At 41.0% G+C, this 24861-nt stretch overlaps 1 protein-coding gene and 1 pseudogene across 4 annotated transcripts in view; both read left to right on the forward strand.

The window, feature by feature from the left end:
• The window catches only part of ANK2 (ankyrin 2), a 683465-nt gene that overhangs the window by 122495 nt on the left and 536109 nt on the right, over window positions 1-24861 (forward strand). The window lies entirely within an intron of this gene.
• On the forward strand, window positions 606-8592 carry LOC129059059 (transcription initiation factor TFIID subunit 4B-like; annotated as a pseudogene).

Consider the following 24861-nt stretch of genomic DNA (forward strand, 5'->3'; position numbering starts at 1 on the left):
AGCTTCACTCTTGTTGCCCAGGCTGGAGTGCAATGGTGTGATCTTGGCTCACCGCAACCTCTACTTCCCGGGTTCAAGTGATTCTCCTGCCTCAGCCTCCCGAGTAGCTGAGATTACAGGCATGCGCCACCATGCCCGGCTAATTTTTTTTGTATTTTTAGTAGATACGGGCTTTCTCCATGTTGGTCAGGCTGGTCTTGAACTCCTGACCTCAGGTGATCCGCCCGCTTCGGTCTCCCAAAGTGCTGGGATTACAGGCGTGAGCCACCATGCCGGGCCTCTTAAATGTTTTTTGTAGAGGTGGAGTCTTGCTATGTTGTCAGGGCTGGTCTGGAACTCCTGGGCTCAAATGATCCTACTGTATTAGCTTCCCTAGTGGCTGGGATTACAGGCATGCACCATCACACCTAGTTCAGATTGGAAAATCTTTACAGAGAAAATTAAGTTCTGTTTTCTCAGAAAAGTAGCATATTTATATTCTTTGTGGGTCATGTGATGAGATCTCAAATACCTGATTGTTATAGTTTTCTAATCTTGGCTTTCTGAGAATGTAAACCACCCTAGTTTTTTTTTTTTTGTTTTTTTTTTTTTTTTTGAGACTGGGTCTCAGTCTGTCACCCAGGCTGGAGTGCAGTGGTGTGATCACAGCTCATGTAACCTTGAACTCTTGGGCTCAAGTGATCCTCTCACCTCAGCCTCTTAAGTAACTGGGATTATAGGGAAGCACCACTATGCTGTCTTCTACCCTAATTAATAAGGGGGATTATTGTTCAGTTATGGCAAATCACATACCACGAGAACATTTAGAAGCTTCATTCTATTTGGGTGGTTTTCTGAGTCATAGAATTTTTTTTTTTTTTTGAGACAGGGTCTGTCTGTCACCCAGGCTGGAGTACATTGGTGCAATCTTGATTTAATGCCACCTCCACCTCCTGGGCTCAAGCCATCCTCCTATCTCAGCCCCACCAAATAGCTGGCACCACAAGTGTGCGCCACCACGCCCAGCTAACTTTTGTATTTTTTGTAGACACAGGGTTTCACCTTGTTGCCCAGGCTAGTCTTGAACTCCTGGGCTCAAGCAATCCACCTGCCTCAGCCTCCCGAAGTGCTGGGATTACAGGCATGAGCCACTGCGCCTAGTGTTCTTTCTTTATACAAAACTATTCATGGTGACATATTTAAAAACTATTTAAGGGGCTGGGCACGGTGGCTTACACCTGTAATCTCAGCACTTTGGGAAGCCGAGGCGAGAGGCTCACGAGGTCAGGAGACTGAGACCATCCTGGCTAACACCGTGAAACCCTGTCTCTACTAAAAAAAAAAAAAACAAAAATTAGCCGGGTGTGGTGGCATGTGCCTGTAGTCCCAGCTACTCAGGAAGCTGAGGCAGGAGAATCTCTTGAACCCGGGAGGCGGAGGTTGCAGTGAGCCAAGATTGCGCCACTGCACTCCAGCCTGGGCGACAGAGCAAGACTCCGTCTCAAAAATGAAAAAAAAAGAAAAACAACAACAACAAAAAACCATTTAAGGCCGGGCATAGCAGCTCATGCCTGTAAATTCCAGCACTTTGGGAGGCCGAGGTGGGCAGATCACTTGAGGTCAGGAGTTCGAGACCAGCTTGACCAACATGACGAAACCTTGTCTCTACTAAAATTACAAAAGTTAGCCGAGGGTGGTGGCATGTGCCTGTGGCCCCAGCTACTTTGAGGGTGAGGTAGGAGAATGGCTTCAAACCGGGAGGCGGAGGTTGCAGTGAGCCAAGATCGCAACCTGCACTCCGGCCTGGGTGACAGAGTGTAACCCTGTCTCAAAAAAAAAAAAAAACCCGAAAAAATAAAAACAAAACAAAGAAACAAAAAAAATTTAAAAGATATTTCATTCAAAATAAAATTTCAGATTAATTTTTTCCCTGTTGAGATCAATGCTAGACCCACAAGAGATTTAAAAAAAAATACTTGTTCATTGAATGATAGAACACATATATAGAACATTGCAATTCTTGCTTATGAGTATAATGAGATTTAAAAGGTAATCCAACGTTATGCTGTTCCATAATGTTATTAGAATGCCCATCTGTTAATTATTCAATCTTATTTTGGTAAGGGTAAGACTCCTGCGTATTTGCTTAAAATAATGCACATATGAATAAATGTCATAGATAATTCACCTGTGTTGATGCTATTTGTAAAAGCAATAAACACAAAATTAGATTGGGTGTTGTTTAATTACAATTTTTGGAAATCTCAAATTCAATACAGAGGCCCTCTGATTATATCCTGGATATGCAATAGTCAGTTTCTACTGGTTGAGTGAGGGTATCTCTTCATTGTAGACATTAAACTATAGTGATATATTGGGAGAAATTAGTTCTGGTGGCTTTGAGTGGTTTCAAAAAGAATAATTGGGACGCTGTTCTAAACAGCCAGCACTCTTTAGCTCAGAAACAAATGACTGCATGTGTGACATTTCTAAATGGTGACATCTTCAAGGAACCCTCTAAATGGTTACTTATTTTAAGCTTCAGGTTATGGAGGAAAGAAAAAATTAGGCAGGGGATATTAGTTGTTAATGGTCCTAATATGAACAGACAGAAACTCCAAATAAAGATATCATTTATTTCCAAAAGATGTAACTAAGAGGAAATGCAAAAAAAAAAAAAAAATGCAAAGTTCAGTAAAGTGAATAGCTGCTGTACTAATTGTAAATTTCACTCTTTGAGGTCTTGGGTGCCTTTAACCGATTCCATTTAGGCAGAAAGCACAAGCAAATATCTCTTGTTGTAAACAAAGCAACAAAGTTAAGTTAATGCTAATGTGTTCACAGCCAGAGCCAAAAGTTTTTCAGGGTTATTATAACACACCGGGCTCTCAGCCCATCCATCTAAATGTCCAAAGTACACTAAAGTTATGGATCAGCCCATTGTATATACCATCTCACATGAGAGCCAGATGCTACTGTTTACTGTGCTAGTGACTTAGCCAGATTCAATGTGAAATCTGAGACTACTGTTTGGGGTCCATGGAAGTTATAGATGGATTTTTCTGATCACGGATTTAGGCTTCTGTACTTCAATCTGTTTTGATTAATGCCGATTTTTTTTTAAGGACAATCTTTTAAACCTAATTATACCCTAAGCTTTAGATGGAGAGTTTCCTTGTAAAAATTGTTTTCATTTATTGTCTTTGGACCTTGGATGTCTTGTAGGTCTTCAGCATCCATCTATCTATCTATCTATCTATCTATCTATCTATCTGTCTATCTATCTAGAGGGAGACAGGGTCTTGTTCTGTCAACCAGGCTGGAGGGCGGTGGTGTGATCATAGCTTACTGCAGTCTCGAACTCTTGGCCTCAAGCGATCTTCCAGCCTCAGCCTCCCAGGTAACTAAGATTACAAGACTACAGGAGAGTGACAGGACTACAACCATGACCAGCTAATTTTTTAAGTTTTATTTTTCTGGAGACAGGGTGTTGTTCTGTTGCCCAGGCTGGTCTTGAACTCCTGGCTTCAAGCAATCCTCCTGCTTTAGCTTCCCAAAGTGCTGGGATTACAGATGTGAGCCATTGCACCCCACCTTTAGCATTTTTTTTTTTGTTGTTTGTTTAGACTGAGTCTTGCTCTGTCACCCAGGCTGGAGTGCAATGGCGCCATGCAACCTCCGCCTCCCTGGTTCAAGCCATTCTCCTGCCTCAGCCTCCCAGGTAGCTGGGACTACAGACATGCGCCACCACACCTGGCTAATTTTTGTATTTTTAGTAGAGATGGGGTTTCACCATGCTGGCCAGGCTGGTCTCAAATTCCTGACCGGGTGATCCACCCACCTTGGCCTCTCAAAGTGCTGGGATTACAGGTGTGAGCCACTGCACCCTGCCTTTAGCATATTTTTATTCTTTGATTTGAGCATGGAAAAGAAGTCATGGAATTCTATTGCATAGCAACCACACTAGAAAATGTAATTATAATGCAGATTTTAAGATGATTTGGTAAAAAAAAAAAAAGTTCTGTATATATTGATTTAGAAAAAGACTATCCACTGTCTTAAGAAAATGTGGCACATATACACCATGGAATACTATGCAGCCATAAAAAATGATGAGTTCATGTCCTTTGTAGGGACATGGATCAAGATGGAAACCATCATTCTGAGCAAACTATCGCAAGGATAGAAAGCCAAACACCACATGTTCTCGCTCATAGGTGGGAATTGAACAATGAGAACACTTGGACACAGGGTGGGGAACATCACATACCGGGCCTGTCATGGGGTGGGGGGAGAGAGGAGGGATAGCATTAGGAGATATACCTAATGTAAATAATGAGTTAACAGGTGTAGCACACCAACATGGCACATGTATACATATGTAAAAAACCCGCAGGTTGTGCACATGTACCCTAGAACATAAAAGATAATAATAAAAAAATAAATTAAAAAAAAGAAAAAGACTATCCACTGTCCTCAGTTGGAAAGAAAATTTCATCATTCAAGATCCAGTATTATCAGGTTGTGTTGACATAGTTAGATCCCTTATCCCTTAACCCTATCCGATTTGGTTTATGTCCTTTTCATCCAATTAAACTGGTTTTTGAGGAAGTATCACAAGTAATGATAATACTACCAATACTACCAATACTACAAAAACAACTGTTGTAGGGGAGGAAAGATTTCTTTTCCTCATCCATTGCTAAGTTCATGGCTGAGGAACCTATAACAAAAGACAGATTAACCAGAGAAAATCATAAACCAAATTCATTTAATTAATATGTTTACATGACATAAGAGCCTTCAGAAATGAAGACCCAAAGAAACAAGTAAATTTGTACATTTTTGTGCTTAGATTTGATGAAAAGTAGACAGTTGTGGAAAAGTATGATTGGACAAAGGAGGTGTGATCTAATGGTAATAAACTGGGGGACTTAGCTAGACCTGTGTATTCATATTTGTCTCTGTTTCCCTGTACCTTTGGAGATAAGAACATTCCTTTCCTCCAGATATAGGGTGGCCACCTCTCCATGAGAGCCTTAATTACTTATTTCACAGGAAGGTCAAAGAATTGTGTTTTGGCTTACTTCAGGGGAGAAAGACAAGAGAAGGTCAACAAGTCACTTTTCTGCTTCTACTGCCTCCTCAAATGCCAAAGTGCCATATTTTGGGGTAGCATGCCCTGAACCCCATCACTGCTAAATGCTGAGCACTTTCCATATGCAAGACCCTGTACTAATACTTCATTTATTTATGGACATTTCACAGATGGTAAGATGAACTTGCCCCAAATGTGTGACTTGTCATTTGAGAATCTAGTCAGTCCAGACTTTCTAAGTCTAAGGCCTATCTCATAACCTGTTGTTACTGTTTTGACTATAAATTTCTATGGAGTTGTGTAGTCTCTTTTGCTTCAGACTTCGAAAACCACTTGTGACATCTGTACCAAACACAGTGACAATGGTCTCACTGCAACCTGAAAAGCCAGTTGTCCCTGGAACAGCAGTAACACTGTCCCTTCCAGCAGTAACTTTTGAAGAATCTTCAGGTGCAGCTATTTGTCTTCCATCCGTGAAACCTTTTGTTACATCTACTGGGACCACATCTGACAAGCCTGTTATTGGCACTCCAATTCAAATCAAACTTGCCCAGCCAGGCCCTGTCCTTTCATAACCAGCTGGGATTCCATAGGCAGTTAAAGTCAAGCAACTAGTAGTTCAGCAGGCTTCAGGAGGCAATGAAAAACGGGTGACCACACTTACACATTCCTCAGCATTGACCATTCAGAAATCTGGGTAGAAGACGATGCCAGTGAACACCATAATACCTACCAGTCAGTTTCTTCCATCTTCCATTCTAAAGCAAATTACTCTGCCTGGAAATAAAATTCTGTTGCTTCAAGCATCTTCTACTCAAAAAAATAAAATAAAAGAGAATGGAACAATATGCTTCAGGGATGAAGATGACATCAATGATGTGACTTCTATGGCAGGGGTCAACCTTAATGAAGAAAATGCCTGTGTCTTAGCAACAAACTCTGAATTGGTTGGCACACTCATTCAGTCATGTAAAGATGAACCATTTCTTTTTATTGGAGCTCTACAAAAGAGAATTTTAGACATTGGTAAAAAGCATGACATTACAGAACTTAACTCTGATGCTGTGAACTTGATCACCCATGCAACACAGGAACAATTATGAAGCCTTCTAGAAAAACTGACTGCAATTGCTCAGCATTGAATGACTACTTACAAGGCAAGTGAAAATTACATCCTGGGTAGTGATACCAGGTCACACCTCAAATTTCTTGAAAAGCTGGATCAATTGGAGAAGCAGAGAAAGGATTTAGAAGAAAGAGAAATGTTACTTAAGGCAGCCAAGAGTCGTTCTAATAAAGAAGATCCAGAACAGCTGAGATTAAAGCAGAACGCCAATGAGTTACAGCAACTGGAACTTGAACAGACACAGCATAGAGATGCTAATCTCACAGCTCTTGCAGCTATTGGACCAAGGAAGAAGAGACCACTAGAACTTGGAAGTGAGGGCTTAAAAGACAACCTTCTTGCTTCTGGGACATCCAGCCTGACAGTCACCAAACAGTTGCTTCATCCAAGAATCACAAGAATCTGCCTCAGGGACTTGATATTTTGTATGGAACAGGAACAGGAGATGAAATATTCTCGAGCTCTATACCTGGCCCTTCTGAAGGGACTACTCCACTCTCCATCCAGATCCTTGCAATTTACTGCCAAGGAAGACACAAAGAGCACTGTTGCATTGTTCTGAAACTTCAATTCCTGGAACATAATCACCAATACGAAAGAGCAAACAAATGGAAAAACATTTCATGCTCGTGGATAGGAAGAATCAATATTGTTAAAATGGCCATACTGCCCAAATCAATTTAGAGATTCAACACTATTCCTAAGTGACAACAATATTTTTTACAGAACTAGAAAAAGCTATTCTAAAATTCATAAGGAATAAAAAAGAGCCTGAATAAACAAAGCAATCCTAAGCAAAAAGAACAAAGCTGGAGGCATTTCACTGCTCATCTTCAAACTATACCGCAGGCTGCAGTAACCAAAACAGCATAGTACTGGTACAAAGACAGACACAGAGACGAATAGAACAGGTTAGAAAACACAGAAATAAAGTCGCAAACCTACAACCATCTGATCTTCAACAAAGCCTACAAAAATAAGCATTGGGGAAAGGATTCCGTATTCAATAAACATTGCTGGGATAACTGGCTAGCCATATGCAGAAGATTGAAACGCGACCCCTTTCTTTCACCATATTCAAAAATCAACTCAAGATGAATTACAGACTTTTTTTTTTTTTTTTTTTTTTGAGACAGAGTCTCGCTCTGTCGCCCAGGCTGGAGTGCAGTGGCATAATCTTGGCTCACTGCAACCTCTGCCTCCTGGGTTCAAGCAATTCTCTACCTCAGCCTCCCGCGTAGCTAGAATTACAAGCGCCCACCACCACACCCAGCTAATTTTTGTATTTTTGGTAGAGAGGAGGGGTTTCACCATCTTGGCCAGGCTGGTCTTGAATTCCTGACCTTGTGATCCACCCGCCTCGGCCTCCCAAAGTGTTGGGATTACAGGCATGAGCCACCGCGCCCAGCCGAATTAAGGACTTAAATATAAAATCTGAAACTATAAAAACCCTAGCAGAACACATAGGAAGTACAATTCTAGACACAGGCTCTGGCAAAGATGTCATGACAAAGATTCCAAAAGCAATTGTAACAAAACAAAAAATTGACAAATGGGACCTAATTAAAGTAAATAACCTTTGCACAGCCAAGGAAACTATTAACAGAGTAAACAGACAACCTCCAGAATGGAGGTTTGCAAACTATGTATCCAGCAAAGATTTATGTATCTGGCAAAGGTCTAATATCCGGAATCTATAAGGCACTTAAAGCAAAAACAACCCTATTAAAAAATGGGCAAAGGAGGCTGGGTGTGGTAGTTCACACCTGTAATTCTAGCTCTTTGGGAGGCGGAGGCGGGTGGATCACTTGAGGCCAGGAGTTTGAGAACAGGCTGGCCAATATGGTGAAACCCCGTCTCTACTAAAAGCAAAACAAAAATTAGCCGGGTGTGGTGGCGCCTGTAATCCCAGCTGTTTGTGGGGCTGAGGCATAAGAATCGCTTGAACCCAGGAGGCGCAGGTTTCAGTGAGCTGAGATGATGCCACTGCATTCTAGCCTGGGTGACAGAGTAGGACTCTGTCTCAAAAACATAAATGAATGAATGAATGAATGAATGAATGAAGTGCAGTTTAAATCCAATGTTTGTTTGTTGGTTTTATGTCTAGATAATCTGTCTAATGCTGAGAGTAGAGTGTTTAAGTCCTCAACTATTACTGTATTAGAGTCTATTTCTCCCTTTATATCTGGGTGTTCCAGTGTTGGGTACTTATATATTTACAATTATATTTATCATATCCTCAGGCCTGGTGCAGTGGCTCATGCCTATATTCCCAGCACTTTGGGAGGCGAAGGCAGAAGGATTGCTTTGAGACCAGGAGTTAGACTAGAAACTGGGCAACATAGTATGAGCCCATCTCTACAAAAAAAAAAAAAAAAAAAAAAAAGAAGGGCAAAGGACATGGAGAGACACTTCTCAAAAGAAGACACATAGGCGGCCAACAGGCATATGAAAAATATTCTCTAATCATTAGAGATATGCAAATCAAAACCACAATGAGATACCATCTCACACCAGTTAGAAGGGCTATTATTAAAAAGTCAGTGCTGGGCGTGGTGGCTCACACCTGTAATCCCAGCACTTTGGGAGGCTGAGGCTGGCAGATCACAAGGTCAGGAGATGGAGACCATCCTGGCTAACATGGTGAAACCCCGTCTGTACTAACAATACAAAAGCAAAATTAGCTGGGTGTGGTGGTGGGCACCTGTAGTCCCAGCTTCTCGGGAGGCTGAGGCAGGAGAATGGCATGAACCCGGGCGGTGGAGCTTGCAGTGAGCGGGGATTGCGCCACTGCACTCTAGTCTGGATAACAGAGTGAGACTCCATCTCAAAAAAAAAAAAAAAAAAAAGTCAAAAAATAACAGATGCTGGCGAGGTTGCGGAGAAAAGTGAACACTTATCCACTGCTGGTGGGAATGTAAACTAGGTCAGCCACTATGGAAAGCAGTTTGAAGATTTCTCAAAGAACTTAAAAGAGAGCTACCCTTTGACACAGCATCTCATCACTGAGTATATAACAAAAGAAACATAAATTGTTCTACCGTAAAGTCATATGCACACATATGTTCATTGCAGCACTATTCACAATAGCAAAGACATGGAATCAACCTAAAAGCCCATCAACAGTGGACTGGGTAAATAAAATGTTGTACATACACAACATGGAATACTACAGTCATTAAAATGAATGAGATCATGTCCTTTGTAGCAATATAGATGGAGCCGGAGGCCATTATCCTAAGCAAATTAATACAATAACAGGAAACCAAATACCAGATGTTCTCATTTATAGGTGGAAGCTAAACATGGAGTACAAATACACATGGACACAAAGAAGGGAACATTAGACACTGGGGCCTACTTAAAGGTGGAGTGTGGGACGAGAGTGAAGATTGGTACTTATCGGTTACTATGGTTATTACCTGGGTAACAAAATAATCTATACACCAAACCCCTGTAACACGCATTTTTTTTTTTTTTTTTTTTTGAGACTGAGAGGTGACAACGTGCTAACAGCTCTCGCTCGCTCTCGGCACCTCCTCAGGCTATGGCCGTGCTTGAGGAGCCCTTCAGCCTGCAGGGGCACTGTGGGAGCCCCTCTCTGGGCTGGCCAAGGCCGAAGCCAGCTCCCTCTGCTTGCAGGGAGGTGTGAAAGGAGAGGTGCAGGCAGGAACCGGGGCTGTGCGTGGCACTCACAGGCCAGCATGGGTTCCAGGTGGGCACTGGCTTGGTGGGCCCTGCACTCAGAGTGGCCGGCTGGAGCCGCTGGCCGCAGGCAGTGAGGGGCTTAGCACCTGGGCCAGCAGCTGCGGAGAGTGCCCCGGGTCCCCCAGCACTGCTGGCCCACCTGTGCCACGCTTGAATTCTCCCTGCGCCTCAGCCGCCTCCCCATAGGGCAGGGCTTGGGACCTGCAGCCCGCCATGCCTGAGCCCCCACCCCCTCCATGGGCTCCCATGTGGCCGGAGCCTCCCCAACCGGTGCTGCCCCCTCCTCCGCAGCACCCAGTCCCATCTACCGCCCAAGGGCTGAGGAGTGCAGGCACATGGCCTGGGACTGGCAGGCAGCTCTGCCCACAGCCCCGGTGCAGGATCCACTAGGCAAAGCAAACTGGGCTCCTGAGTTGGGTGGGGACATGGAGAACTTTTATGTCTAGCTAAAGGATTGTAAATGCACCAATCAGCACTCTGTGTCTAGCTCAAGGTTTGTAAACGCACCAATCAGTGCTCTGTGTCTAGCTAATCTAGGGGGACTTGGAGAACTTTTGTGTCTAGCTAAAGGATTGTAAACGCACCAATCAGCACCCTGTGTCTAGCTCAAGGTTTGTAAATGCACCAATCAGCACTCTGTGTCTAGCTAATCTAGTGGGGACTTGGAGAACTTTTGTGTCTAGCTAAAGGATTATAAATGCACCAAGCAGCACTCTGTGTGTAGCTCAAGGTTTGTAAATGCACCGATCAGCACCCTGCGTCTAGCTCAAGGTTTGTAAATGCACCAATCAGCACCCTGTCAAAACGGACCAATCAGCTCTCTGTAAAATGGGCCAATCAGCTCTCTGTAAAATGGACCAATCAGCAGGATGTGGGTGGGGTCAGATGAGGGAATAAAAGCAGGCTGCTGGAGCCAGCACTGCTCGGGTCCTCTTTCATGCTGTGGAAGCTTTGTTCTTTCGCTCTTCACAATAAATCTTGCTGCTGCTCACTCTTTGGGTCCACGCCACCTTTATGAGCTGTAACACTCACCGCGAAGGTCTGCAGCTTCACTCCTGAAGCCAGCGAGACCACGAACTCACTGGGAGGATGAACAACTCCGGACGTGCCACCTTTATGAACTGTAACATTCGTTGTGAAGGTCTGCAGCTTCACTCCTGAGGCCAGCGAGACCACAAACCCACCAGAAGGAAGAAACTCCGGACACATCTGAACATCTGAAGGAAAAAACTCCAGACGCACCATCTTTAAGAACCGTAATACTCACCACAAGGGTCCACGGCTTCATTCTTGAAGTCAGCGAGACCAAGAACCCACCGATTCTGGACACAAGACGGTCTCATTATGTCACGCAGGCTGGAGTGCAGTGCCACAATCTCAGGCCACTGCAACCTCTGACTCCCATGTTCAAGTAATTCTCCTGCCTCAGCCTCTTGAGTAGCGTGAGCCACCACCAGGCTAATTTTTGTATTTTTAGTAGAGACGGGGTTTCACCATGTTGACCAGGCTGGGTTCTAAATCCTGGCCTCAAGTGATCCGCCTCCCTTGGCCTTCCAAAGTGCTGTGATTACAGGCATGAGCCACAGCACCTGGCCTGTAAGACGCAATTTACTTATATACCAAACCTGTACGTGTACCCCTGAACCTAAAATAAAAGTTGGAAGGAAAAAATAGATTTTGCATCATTTTACAGTCCTAAAATTATTTTATTTTGCCCAGGAAAGACTTATTGTTTCTTCATATTGTATACTCTGTGCTTTCTAAAACTTTGTTGATATGGATAAAAGCAGAGTCATTCAAATTGTGAAGTTATTTGTAGAGTAGTACTGCAGAATTGTAAATGCCTCATCCTGATATTGTATGATATTGAATTTCAGAATAAACTAAGTCCTGTAAGAACATTTGGCCCAGATGTTACTAAAAATAATTGTTGCTCTAAAATTTCACACAGAGAATAACATTCCATGGTCTCCTACTGTTATGCACTATTGCTTCATTTTTCCATTTGGGATTGAAAAGGAGAAATTTAGAAAAATATTTTAAAAGGATATATATTCTTGCTTTATAACCTCCAATATTCTGCTTCAGTTAAATCTAAATTGTTGTAAAGAGACAACTGTATACTTGTGTTTAAGCACTCATCTGATTAAATTATTTGAAATTTAAGTTGGAAAGAGACAAGTCCACCTAAAGACAGATAGTAGGTAGCATACTATATGTTAGGACATGGAGCTAGTACAAGTAGGTTGGAAGGACAGAAAGTGATCTGTAGCAGCTGGATGGGAAGACTAGCTTCATTTGGACATGGGACAGTTTGAAAGGTCGTCTTACTTTCAGTTTGAACCACAAAAGAAACAGAAAGAGGCTTGGTTGTTCTGTTAGTGAAGGAAATTCCTTAGAAGTTCTACTGAAGAAAGCGTTGGAATACAGAATTATAAAAAGTTTTAAACAGAATAAGCCAAACATGAGGTAGTGGGTAAGGGGAGGAAATAATACGCTGAAATGCCAATCTTTAGACCACAGTAGCTCTAAAATCTAGAGCACTAGAATATTGGATTGGACAGACAGCTGGCTGGAGATATCTGATTTTAGAGATGTCAGGCCAATTTTTGCAAGATAAATCTGATAGGTCAAAATTAGAGTAGTTTAAGCAGTGACTACTCTCACTTACACTTAATGATTAGTTTTGATGACACATGATGCACCTAGGTGCCTATATATTTTTTCTTTTAATTTATGAATGATTTATGTATTTTTTTTTTTTTTTTGAGAGGGAGTCTCGCTCTGTCCCCCAGGCTGGAGTGCAGTGGCGCCATCTCCGCTAACTGCAAGCTCCACCTCCCGGGTTCACGCCATTCTCCTGGCTCAGCCTCCCTAGTACCTGGGACTACAGGCGCCCACCACCACACCCGGCTAATTTTTTGTATTTTTAGTAGAGACAGGGTTTCACCATGTTAGCCAGGATGGTCTCGATCTCTTGACCTCGTGATCCGCCCGCCTCGGCCTTCCAAAGTGCTGGGATTACAGGCGTGAGCCACCGCACCTGGCTGGAATGATTTATGTTTTAAAATACATAATAGACTGTCCCAATTTCAAAAGGTTCAAAAGGATAAATAAGTCTTTCTTTATCCCTGATGCTCCAGTTCTCCTCCTCAGAGACAACTGCTGTTTTTAATTCCATGTATGCCTTCCGAGTATATTGTATGACTATATATACATAGATATAACTTTTAAAACACAAATTGGAACATACTACATATGCTATTCTGTGCCTTTTTTCATTTAACATGTCGTGAAGATTATTCTCTGTCAGTACATACAAAGTTGCCTTATGCTTTAAAGAAATGTTTTATTATGAAAAAGTTCAGACATACACAAAACTAGAACGTATAATGGACCCCCAGGTAGCCATTACCCAGTTCAACGCATATATCAATATTTTGACATTCTTACTATGTATTAGATGATATTCAAAATTATTAACTTTGTTAGGTGAGATAGTGGTTTGGTGGTTATATTTAAAAAATGTTCTTAGAGAAGCATCTTGAAATATTTATGACTGAAATGATATGTTCTCTGATGTTTGAGATTTACTTTAAAATATACCAGAAGAAAAAAGTATGCGTGGAAGGAATAGCTTGAACCAAGATTGGCAAAATGTTGAAGTTAAGTGCATGCAGATTCATTATATCATTTTCTCTGCTCTTGTATATGTTAGAAAATTTCTATAATAAGAAATACATTTGCCAATCTGGTTCTATCTATAGCTCTCCCCCTTTTTTGGAAGTATTTAAAAATGAATCCTAGATATTATGTAATTTCACCCATAAATACTTCTGTACATATTTCTAATATTATAAGGACTTAAAAAAAACACTACAAAGCCATTATCACATCTCAGAAAATTAACAGTAATTTTTAGTATAATCCAATATCCAGTCCATTTTCCAATTGCTCTGATTTTCTCAAAAATGTCTTTTTGCAGTTGGATTGTTTAAGAGTCAAATTAGGTCCACATATGGCATGTCTTAGGTCTTTCTTGATCTTTAATAATCAGACATTTTAAAAAATCAGATCTTTAAAAAACAGACACTCGTTTCTTTGAGAAACTGGCTTATCTATCCTGTAGAAGGCCCCACCTTCTGGATTTGACTGGTTGTTTCCTCCAGGTGTGGTTCAACTTGTTCCTCTATCCCTTATATTTGAGTCTTGATTAGATTTAGGTTCAGTATATTTGCCAAGACTCCTTCATAGGGGATGCTTGCTCTGCTCTTCCTGATGTATCATCTCAGGAAGCCCATATTTCTCATGTTTCACTTTGAGTGATACTAAGATTTAGGAGAGGATTTGGGTGGTGTCAGCCTCATCTACCATCAACATTTCACTTGATGTTTTTGGCATGCAGTGATTATTAATGACTGAGTCCATTATTCCATTAGGGATTACAAAACAATTTTTAAATTCTTACATTCTGTTTATACTTGTTACTTGGAATTGTTCTACAAAGAAGTTTCCCTCATGACTTTTTGATAAACCAAAGTGTACAGTTGGCTTATTCTTTTTAACAACCACATAGCATTTTATTCTACTATAATTTAATTGGTCATCTATTATTTAAAGTATTTGCTCTTTTTGGCTTGTTTATATTTTTTCCAACTGTATTTTCTCATATACTTATGCATTTATAATGAACAGTAAACTATATAATTTTATAGTTATATTTTAATGGAAAAATAATTATCAGACTTTTTCACTCTGTGTGTATGAATTTAGTATAAATATGAGAGGCCACACCTGTATTTTAACCCTTGGTTGGTTACTTATTTATCATATGATGATGGGGGAAATTATCCTTTCTTTTTTCTTTCCTTCAGTTTATTCTTTCTAAGCCTCATTTTCTTAATTCATATACTGAGAATAATAACCAATTTCTGGATGGTTTTAAGGATTAAATTAAAAAACTATAAAAAGGCTTGGTAAAGTTCCTAGCATAGAGTAAGTGCTCATTAAAATGAACTTTCTGCTAAAATTTGAGGAATAGATGGAATAGCACATGCAAATTCTGTTGGATAGGGCTTAGCAAATAGATATTCAATAAATAGTGCCACTTTTCTCCATTTCTTAATTTTTCCCCAATCTTAGTAGTAATGAAGATTACTTTTTTCCCCTAGGCTGTTTTCAGGAGTAATAAATAAATAAACCTTAGGTGCCCTGAGGTTTTTGCTGTGAAAGGCCATTCTGTTGGCCTTTATGGAGACTTATCTGGAATTGCTGGGTCACAGCTTTCTATCCTGGGAGGCTGATATGGTTCGGCTTTGTGTCCCTACCCAAATCTCATCTCAAATTGTAATCCCCACATGTTGAAGGAGGGACCCAATGGGAGGTAATTGGATCATGGGGGCAGTTTCTCCTATGCTGTTCTCATGATAGTGAGTGAGTTCTCATGATAGCTGATGGTTTTAAAGTGTGGCACTTCCTCGCTCTCTCTCCCTCCTGCCACCTTGTGAAGAAGGTGCCTTGCTTCCCCTTCTGCTATGATTGTAAGTTTCCTGAGGCTTACCCAGCCATACAGAATCTCTTTTATTTATAAATTACCCAGTCTCAGATAGTATCTTTATAGCAGTGTGAGAAAGGACTCATAAAGAGAATTGTTACCAAGGTAGTGGGGCACTGCTATAATGATAACCTGAAAATGTGGATGTGACTTTGGAACTGGGTAACAGGTAGAATTTGAAAGAGTTTTGAGGGATCAGAAGAAGACAGGAAGATGAAGGAAAGTTTGGAACTTCCTAGAGACTTGTTGAATGGTTTTGACCAAAATGCTGATAGTGATATGGACAATGAAGTCCAGGCTGAGGTGGTCTCATATGGAGATGAGGAACTTATTGGGAACTGGAGTGAAGGTCACTCTTGCCATGCTTTAGCAAAGAGACTGGTGGCGTTTTGCCCCTGCACTAAAGATGTGTGAAACTTTGAACTTGAGAGAGATGATTTAGGGTATCTGGCAGAAGACATTTCTAAGCAGCAAAGCATTTGAAGGTGACCTGGTTTTTCCTGAAAGTGCACAGTGATATGTGCTCACAAAAAGATGACTTGAAATTGGAACTTATGTTTAAAAGGGAAATAGAGCATAAAAGTTTGGAAAATTTGTTGCCTGACCATATGGTAGGAAAGAAAAACCCATTTTCTGGGGAGAAATTCAAGCCAGATGCATAAATTTGCATAAGTAACGAGGAGCCAAATGTTAATCACTAAGAAAATAGGGAAAATGTCTCCAAGGCATGCCGTAGACCTTCAAGGCAGCCCCTCCCATCACAGGTGCAGAGGCCTAGGAGGATAAAATGGTTTCATGGGCCAGGTCCAAGGCTGCTCTGCTCTGTGCAACCTTGGGACAGGGCACCCTGCATCCCAGCAGCTCCAGTTCCAGCTGTGTCTAAAAGGGGGCCCATGTACAGCTCAGTCTGTTGCTTCAGAGGGTGTAAGCCCCAAACCTTGGCAACTTCCATGTGGTGTTGGGCCTGTGGGTACACAGAGGCAAGAGTTGAGGTATGGGAAGCTCTGCCTAGATTTCAGAGGATGTATGGAAATGCCTGGATGTCCACACAAAAGTCTGCTGCAGCTGCAGGGATGGATCCCTCATGGAGAACCTCTGCTGGGGCAATGCAGAAGGGAAATGTGGGTTTGGAGACCCCACACAGAGTCCCCACTGGAGCTCTGCCTAGTGAAGTTGTGAGAAGAGGGCCACCATCCTCCAGACCCAAGAATGGTAGATCCACCAACAGCTTGCACTGTGTGCTTGGAAAAGCGCAGGCACTCAATGTCAGCCCACGAAAGCAGCCTCAGGGGCTGTACCCTGCAGAGCCACAGGAGTGGAGCTGCCCATGGCCTTGGAAGCCCACCCCTTGCATCAGCATTCCCTGGATGTGAGACATGGAGTTAAAGGAGGTTATTTTGGAGCTTTAAGGTTTAATGACCGCCTGGTTGGGTTTTGGATTTGCGTGGGTCCTGTGGCCCCTTTGTTTTGGCCAATTTATCCCATTTGGAATGGGAACATTTACCTAATGCCTGTACCTCATTGTATCTAGGAAATAACTTGCTTTTGATTTTACAGGCTCATAGGCAGAAGGGACTTGCCTTGTCTCAGATGAGACTTTGCACTTAGACTTTTGAGTTAATGCTGGGATGAGTTAAGACTTTGGGGGACTATTGGGAAGGCATGATTGGTTTCAAACTGTGAAAATGATGTGAGATTTGGGAGGATCCAGGGGTAGAATGATATGGTTTGGCTCTGTGTCCTCACCCAAATCTCATCTTGAATTGTAGTGCCCACATGTTGAGGGAGGGACATGGTGGGAGGTGGATCATGGGGGCAGTTTCCCCTATGCTGTTCTTATAATAGTGAGTGAGTTCTCATGAGAGCTGATGGTTTTAAAGTGTGGCACTTCCTCATTCTCTCTCTCTCTCCTGCCACCTTGTGAAGAAAGTGCCTGCTTCCCCTTCCCCTTCTGCCATGATTGTAAGTTTCCCGAGGCCTCCCCAGCCATGTAGAACTGTGAGTCAATTAAACCTTCTTTATTTATAAATTATCCAGCCTCGGGTAGTATCTTTACAGCAGTGTGAGAATGGACTAATACAGAGGCCCTGCTGCATACTGGGAAATGCCTGCTTTTCAAGCAGTCCCAATCTGGAAAGGCTCAGGTGGAATGCAAACAGCACTTCATTTAACCCTGAGTTGTGGAACTAGAGTGAATGTTCCTCTCCTTCTCTGTCTTGGCCTTCCTCCCTCATCCTTGGTTTCCAGTTCATTTTTAGGATTAGAAAGTTATCCTAACAGGCTAGGTGCATGCCTCATGCCTATAATCCCAGCACTTTGGGAGGCCAAGGTGGGTGGATCACCTGGGGTCAGGAGTTCAAGACCAGCCTGGCCAACATGGTGAAACCCCGTCTCTACTAAAAATACAAAAAATTAGCCAGGCATGGTGGCGCATGCCTGTAATCCCAGCTACTCGGAAGGCTGAGGCAGGAGAATAGCTTGAACCTGGGAGGCAGAGGTTGCCGTGAGCCGAGATCGTGCCACTGCACTCCAGCCTGGGTGATATGCTAAATGATCTTTTCTAGTAACTCACAATACTACCGTTTCTCCTGTGCCTTTGGTATTGCACTTTCTTATAGGTTCTTCATCTTTGTAACATCTTAGGCCTTAGCTTTAGTTTTCAACTTTCCCGTATCAAATAATGGCCAATTTTTCCTCTTTCCTCTGTGGACTTCTGGCATCTTCTCTTCTGTTCCTTTCTCCCCTCCTTTTGTAATCTTTCCATTCTCAGAAGCACCATCTGTCCATGAAGACATTTTGCACCCCTCGTTTGGTAACACTTTGTCCATGTGATGGATAAAGCTAGCCTTTCTCAGCATTACCTCATTTCTTTTTCTGATGCTTCTAGGTAATAGCTGACACATTACTTTCATTCACAGGTCCCAGTTTTAAAATATATAGAAGGCAGAAAGGTTAAGTGATTTGAAAATATGTGCTGAAGATAATATAGTGTCAGCACTATAGACTGGAAAAGAACAATTGACTCCCTGATGCTCAGGATCAGGCTTTTTTTTTTTTTTTTTTTTTTCTTCAATGAAATCTGCTGAAGGAGCATACACATATTTTAGTGACAGCCTGGAAAACAAGAGACATTTTTGGTCATTCTAGTGCATTCCTTCTGTCTATTTTGATGTAAGGTTATTATGAATATGTGCTGAGTCTTTAAAGAGTAGATGATACCAAATATTTTGACAAATTCGAATGGTTTTCCTAATGTATTAAGGTGTGGTTTGGATAAAATGAATGCCATTCTGTGTATTAATTCAGATTTGGAACATCAAAAACTATCACAAAATGGCACTGCTTCTCAAATAAAAGGTGAAGTGTAAAGTAAAGGAAAAACATCAAAGAACAAGGAAGCGGCTTATTTTTTCAATTGTTTTACAATTAATCCATGATAAGTCAGTTCAGATTTCAATGACCAGCTTTAAGGCAATAATGATCCATGTCTGCTCTTTATCCTGGGTATAGAGATTTTTTGATTGAAGGATGACTTTAAAGAGAATTATATGCAACAGTTGAAATTTTGCCTTGCACATTCTTTGTACCATATTTCTCCTTCAGGGAAAAACCTCTTAAAAATGCCTATTTGTAATCTTTCTTGGCCAGGTTTGTACTCTTCTGTATGTTGAGCTATGGCCTATTATTTCCATTCATTTGATAATAATTGTTGTGATTCATTTGATAATAATTTATTAGGCAACTACTATATGCTAGGTCTTGTGCTATGTGCTGTAGCACATATTTGTCCTATACAAAGATGTATAGGACATGGTCCTGGTCCCTGTCCTTCCTCTAACAGCAGGCTTTAGATCAAACATCTCTGCTTGAATTAACAGGGTTTCCCAGTGTGGTTTGTAGATCAACTGCATATTCAGCTACTGAATCAGAATCTCGGGATGGGCTTAGGAATCTGTATTTTCATCTGATGACTCTTATGCACTGGCCTAGGACATGGTAGGAGTGAGGTGGTTAATAGGGAGATAGAGTGATACAGCTCATTCCTCAGAGAGAGCTTCCATTAAGCTTTAATATTTCTGGGAGTTTCCTCAGAAGGGGAACAGTTTGCCTGGCTTGAAGTTTCCTCTGGAGGTGGCAGGCTGAAGTGCTACTGTAAATTCTGGAATGGTGCAAATTCTGTCCTCCAGAAAATCAGTTCTGGATCGAGGGGCAGATTCTGGGTTAGGTTGGGAGTGCTGGATGCGGGGATAAGGGCCACAGGCTTATATACCCAGAGGGTCCATAATGTAGCCCCTGGGGTGTCCAAAGAGGAAAAATATAGCTGACAGCTAATACCATTAGGATTCATTTAGGGACGGAAAAATGCAAAGATAAAACAATAAGAGTTAACACATATACAATGTCTTATATGCCTAGGTGCTGTGCAAAGCACTTTGCATAAATTAATTAATCCTAATAATAATCCTATGAGGTGGGTCTAGTAGTATCATCCTCATTTTACAGATAAGGAAACAGAGAAGTTAAGTAATTTGCTCAAAGTCACACAGTATAAGCCAGGATTCCAATCCAGGGAGTGTGATGCAGAATGTAAGCTCATTCAGCTGCCTCTTAGAAGCATCATCATTTAAAATGCAGAAAGTACAGTGGGGGTTTAAACTCACATCTTTCCTACTGTTATACTTGAGTATCCATATCTTTCAGCTTTTCACCAAAATAATACCCTCCCTTCCCCATAGGCTACACAAGGAACACTTCTGGAAGTCCTGACAACTGCCCTCTTAAATGACTTCAGGGCTGGTTTCTTCTGTTTTAGAGAAGAAATTACACCCTTCCTTTTGCTGTTACCTTGTAATCTAGATGCATATGAAAAGCCCCTTTACAGCAGATCTGGTCCTTCACTGCCTGAAGTGAAGACTGGATGCACTATTTTTAGAGACAAAGCCACAATATCTTAGTCTTTAAGCAAGTGTGTGATACAAGAAAACTCACAGTGCATATTTAGAAGGCTGAACAACTTTTCAGTTTCTTTTTTAAAATTTTAATTGCAGATTGGGTGTCTGAAGGCTTTCATTTTGTATGTTCAGTAAATATGGGTCATTAATAAAAAGTTGGAAAAATGTTAACAAGGGAAAATACATTTGAGGCGAGTCTGAGCTTCCAACAGGGAGAGTTATTTGACTTGAGTTCTTTTTCAGGAGCTATGTAACATTATTACATATTGAGCTGATGATAGACATCTGGCATGCAAACAGATCTGAAGGTGCATTGAATCAGAAGGAAACCTGTGGACTGTGAGATGGTTCTCTCTTATTCTGTAGAATGAAGAGCGAGAGGCTGCCATTTCTTGGAAATTATGCCCAAATGGCCTGACAAGTTGGGCTTTATCCTGGCTTCCTTGTTTGGAGAATTAAACCCACAAAACATTATCTTACTGACCGAATCATTCTTAGGTATAGGTTTGCTCCATAAACTCTTACCCTTCCATTCAACAAACACCCTCGCCTAGCTGTGTCCGCACTTGTAGCTCTACCACAGGGCAAAGTTACTTCTAGCTATGGACAGATACATTAAGTTCTCACAGAAATGACTGTCGACCCCACGGAAAATCCAAAAACAAATTATTTTTATTAATTTAAAGTAATTATTTTCCCATTAAAAATAATATGTGCTTCTTATTAAACAAATTCAATAGAAGAAGACGTCTTTGAAGAGGTGAATGATCTTCACCCAAAATTATTTTCTTTTTCTTTTCTTTTCTTTTCTTTTTTTTTTGAGATGGAGCCTCTTGCTCTGTTGTCCAGGCTGGAGTGCAGTGATATGATCTCAGCTCACTGCAACCTCTGCCTCCCAGGTTCAAGTGATTCTCCTGCCTCAGCCTCCCCAGTAGCTGGAATTACAGGCACCCACAACCACATCTGGCTAATTTTTGTATTTTAGTAGAGATGGGGGTTTCACCATGTTGGCCAGGCTTGTCTCGAACTCCTGACCTCAGGTGATCCGCCCACCTCAGCCTCCCAAAGTGCTGGGATTACAGGTGTGAGCTACTATGCCTGGCCCAAATTATTTTCAATGTTGACAAATATCTGGTGCTTCTCTTAAAATAACATTCCCACTGAAGAAAGCAATAGTTTAAATCTCTGAAAAATAGAGTAATGATTCGTAAGAGTTATTCCTTTACCTTAATCCAGTGGTTCCCAAACTTTTTGGCACGAGGGACGGGTTTCATGGAAGACAATTTTTCCATGGACTGGGGGTGAAGAATGGCTTCAGGATGAAATTGTTCCACCTCAGATCATCAGGCATTAGTTAGAGATTTTCATAAGAAGCCCGTAACTTAGATCCCTTGCATGTGCAGTTCACAATAGGGTTCGTGCTCCTATGAGAATCTAATGCCACCACTGATCTGACAGGAGGTGGAGCTCAGGCCTAAAGCTCGCTGGCCCACTGGCCGCTCAGCTCCTGCTGTGCGGCCCGGTTCCTGTTGGGCCGCGGACTGGGGATTGGGGACCCCTGCCTTAATCTATTAAGCAATTATATTAGTTTCTTGTTGCTGCTGTAACAAAGCTCTATTTAAGACAACACACATTTATTATCTTATAATCTAGAGATCAGAAGTCCCAAATGGGTTTCACTAGGCTGAAAGCGAGGTGCCCGCAGGGCTGTGGGCTCTCTGAAGGCTCTAGGGAGAATCTGTTTTCTCTCCTTTTCCTCTAGTTGCCTGGGGACAACCGTCTTCAAAGCACATCACTCCAACCTCTGGTTCTGTTGTCACATCACCTTCTTCCTCTTTGTCTCTCCTTCCTTTCTCATATAAGGAGCCTTGTATTACACTGGGTCCACCTGGATAATCCAGGATAGCCTCCCCATCTCAAAATCCTTAATTTAATCACACATGCAAAGTCCTGTTTGCCATATAAAATGACATTTAAGGGTTCCAGGGATTAGGAGATGGACATGTTTGAGGAGTTGGTGTTATTTAGCCTTCACGGAGATGTACAACTCAGATTTGCTAAAAGATTTTGTGTACTAGAAATTTATATTAAATTAGCACTTCTTCCTCAACTCTCTTTTTCTGTTTTCATCCCAAGTACCCAAAGCTCCATTAAAATCTCACATCTGATTTATCTGAGAACTCCCAACAGTGGTATGAAGAGGCTGCAAGAACAACATTTTCCAAACTGAAACTCTAGTGGCCCAGCAATGTTAGGAGGTGTTCTGTATTAAAAAGTATTCTGATTTAGACAAGATTAAAAAACAAAACATTTCATGTGCCATTCCACCCACCTTCATCTTTAATACACATTAGCATATGGAAAAAGTACTGAGAATTCTTTCTATTGTCTGTAATTCCCAAGTGTGTTTTAAAATGAATTTTTTTTTCTTTTTCTCTCTTTTTTAGAATGCTTATGGATAACCTCAAGGAATACCAATGTATTATGTTTGAGAAATGTTGCACTTAATGTATTATAGTTTTTCATTCTAAAACTTAAACTAGGTTACCCTGAAAAAATAAATACAAAAGGCATATTGGAGCTGATTCTAAATATCTTCTAAATGACAGCTCTCCTATTTAATCTTCCTTCTACCTATGCAGAACTTAGGATTTTTGGACTTTAAAGCAATTGACTCTCAAAACCTAATGCTACGAAATAGGTCCTGTAAATAAATATTGGTTCTGTAAATAAATATTTAGAATAATATTATATGCATACAACAATTTTGTGCTAGACAACACAAAATTGTTCTGAAAAAGTAAGATAATCTTTTGAATGTTTTTCAAGATGTGTGGAAAAATTTACTATTGTGAATAGTATGTCAGACTCACAGGACTGGAATATATCTTAAAAAGCTGTATTCTCCATTTCCCTATTTTGAGAAGGTAAAGTGGTCGAGAATGGTACTTAATAACTTACATGATTCACCTGACAGCTCCCGACAATGGTGTGAAGAGGGCCTTAGTCTTCTCGCCTGGGTTCATGATTGGACTACCTTTAGCATAGGTTGGCAATGCAACCTTTGCCAGATAAGACTTTCTTTGCACCTTCCTTGTCCCTTTCTTATGACAACGATTATATTTTATTATACATTATTACTTACATGTTATGGCTTATCTGCCCAAAGTACAGCTCTTGAAGGCAAGGGCCGTAACTTTACCCCTCATGAGGCCTGGCTTTTCCCTTAGCAGGAACTGTGCCAATGTTTGCAAATGAGTGACTTAGGATGGAAATTTTAGCAATATCAGGTGTGTACTTCAATCATCCATCAGTTGATCCATCCATGTACACTTTTTTCTACTTAAAGAAACTCACAAAAATATATGTAGGACAAGGAGAAATCTAAATCAAAATAGGTAAAATACTTAAGGCAAAGGAAAGACAAGGTTTGGAAAGTAAAATGGATTTAGGAGTGAGCCTAGTTCTTAAAAATATTTGTCATAAAATTTTATGCATCTGTAGGGGAAGACATTGTTTGGTGTTAAGCTTACTAGGAGCCAGTGAAGAAAGCAATTGGTTATTTGATTTTTAGTATCCATAAAATTATGATGTCAGTTGCTCACATGAATCATAGCTATTCCTAGAACCAGGATCAATGAGAAAATCCTCTCATGGGATATCAGAAGGAGTTTGCTGTCTAATATAAGGAATAATGTAAAAACATATTCAGCTAATCTTTACACCAAGCACAGCAACATATTTCAGAGAGAAATTTCTTATATCAGCCTTGGTTTATATGATAGTATCCCCACTGTGATGACGTAACTTAAATAAGAAGTGCAGCTGTAGAAAGGAGTAGACATTGGTTCATAAAAATCCTACTATTCTAACAAAATTGCAAAACACTTATCAAACCTTTTTATTTTGGTAAAATCTGTACTTAAAATATGAGTATAAAAGTTCACTAGCAAGTAAAAGAATGTGGAGTAATGCAACATATATTGCCTAATTATTAGAATAAATAAATTGTAATCAACTAGTATAATCAATTTTTGAGGTTGGGGCTCAAATATTGATGAACATTACAGACTTAGGTGTTTTTTTTTGCCTTTTCCCTGTATATATAACTTCAGGATGCAGCAAATAGGACTAGTTATTAAACAACAGGGACAAAGTTAGTTAAATATAAAATAGATTTCTTCCTTAGGTTGCAATTTAAGCTTCTTTTTGGTAGAAGGAAACTGACTCTAGTGAGATTTCATAGATACCAATTATCCCAGAAAATGATGACCTAAGAGGAAGGTGTGAGAATAGAAACCAATTAATGAAGGGCAGGTACCTGGAGCCCTCTCCTGGGGATGGGAAAGTTGAATGGAAGTGTTCTAACTTCAGGGATGTGATAGATGGAAATCGTGTGTCTTCTGGGAAATTAACTGCCATTCACTTCCCTTCCTTTGTGTCT

Source organism: Pongo abelii, chromosome 3 (assembly GCF_028885655.2).
Source record: "Pongo abelii isolate AG06213 chromosome 3, NHGRI_mPonAbe1-v2.0_pri, whole genome shotgun sequence".
Taxonomy (NCBI): domain Eukaryota; kingdom Metazoa; phylum Chordata; class Mammalia; order Primates; family Hominidae; genus Pongo; species Pongo abelii.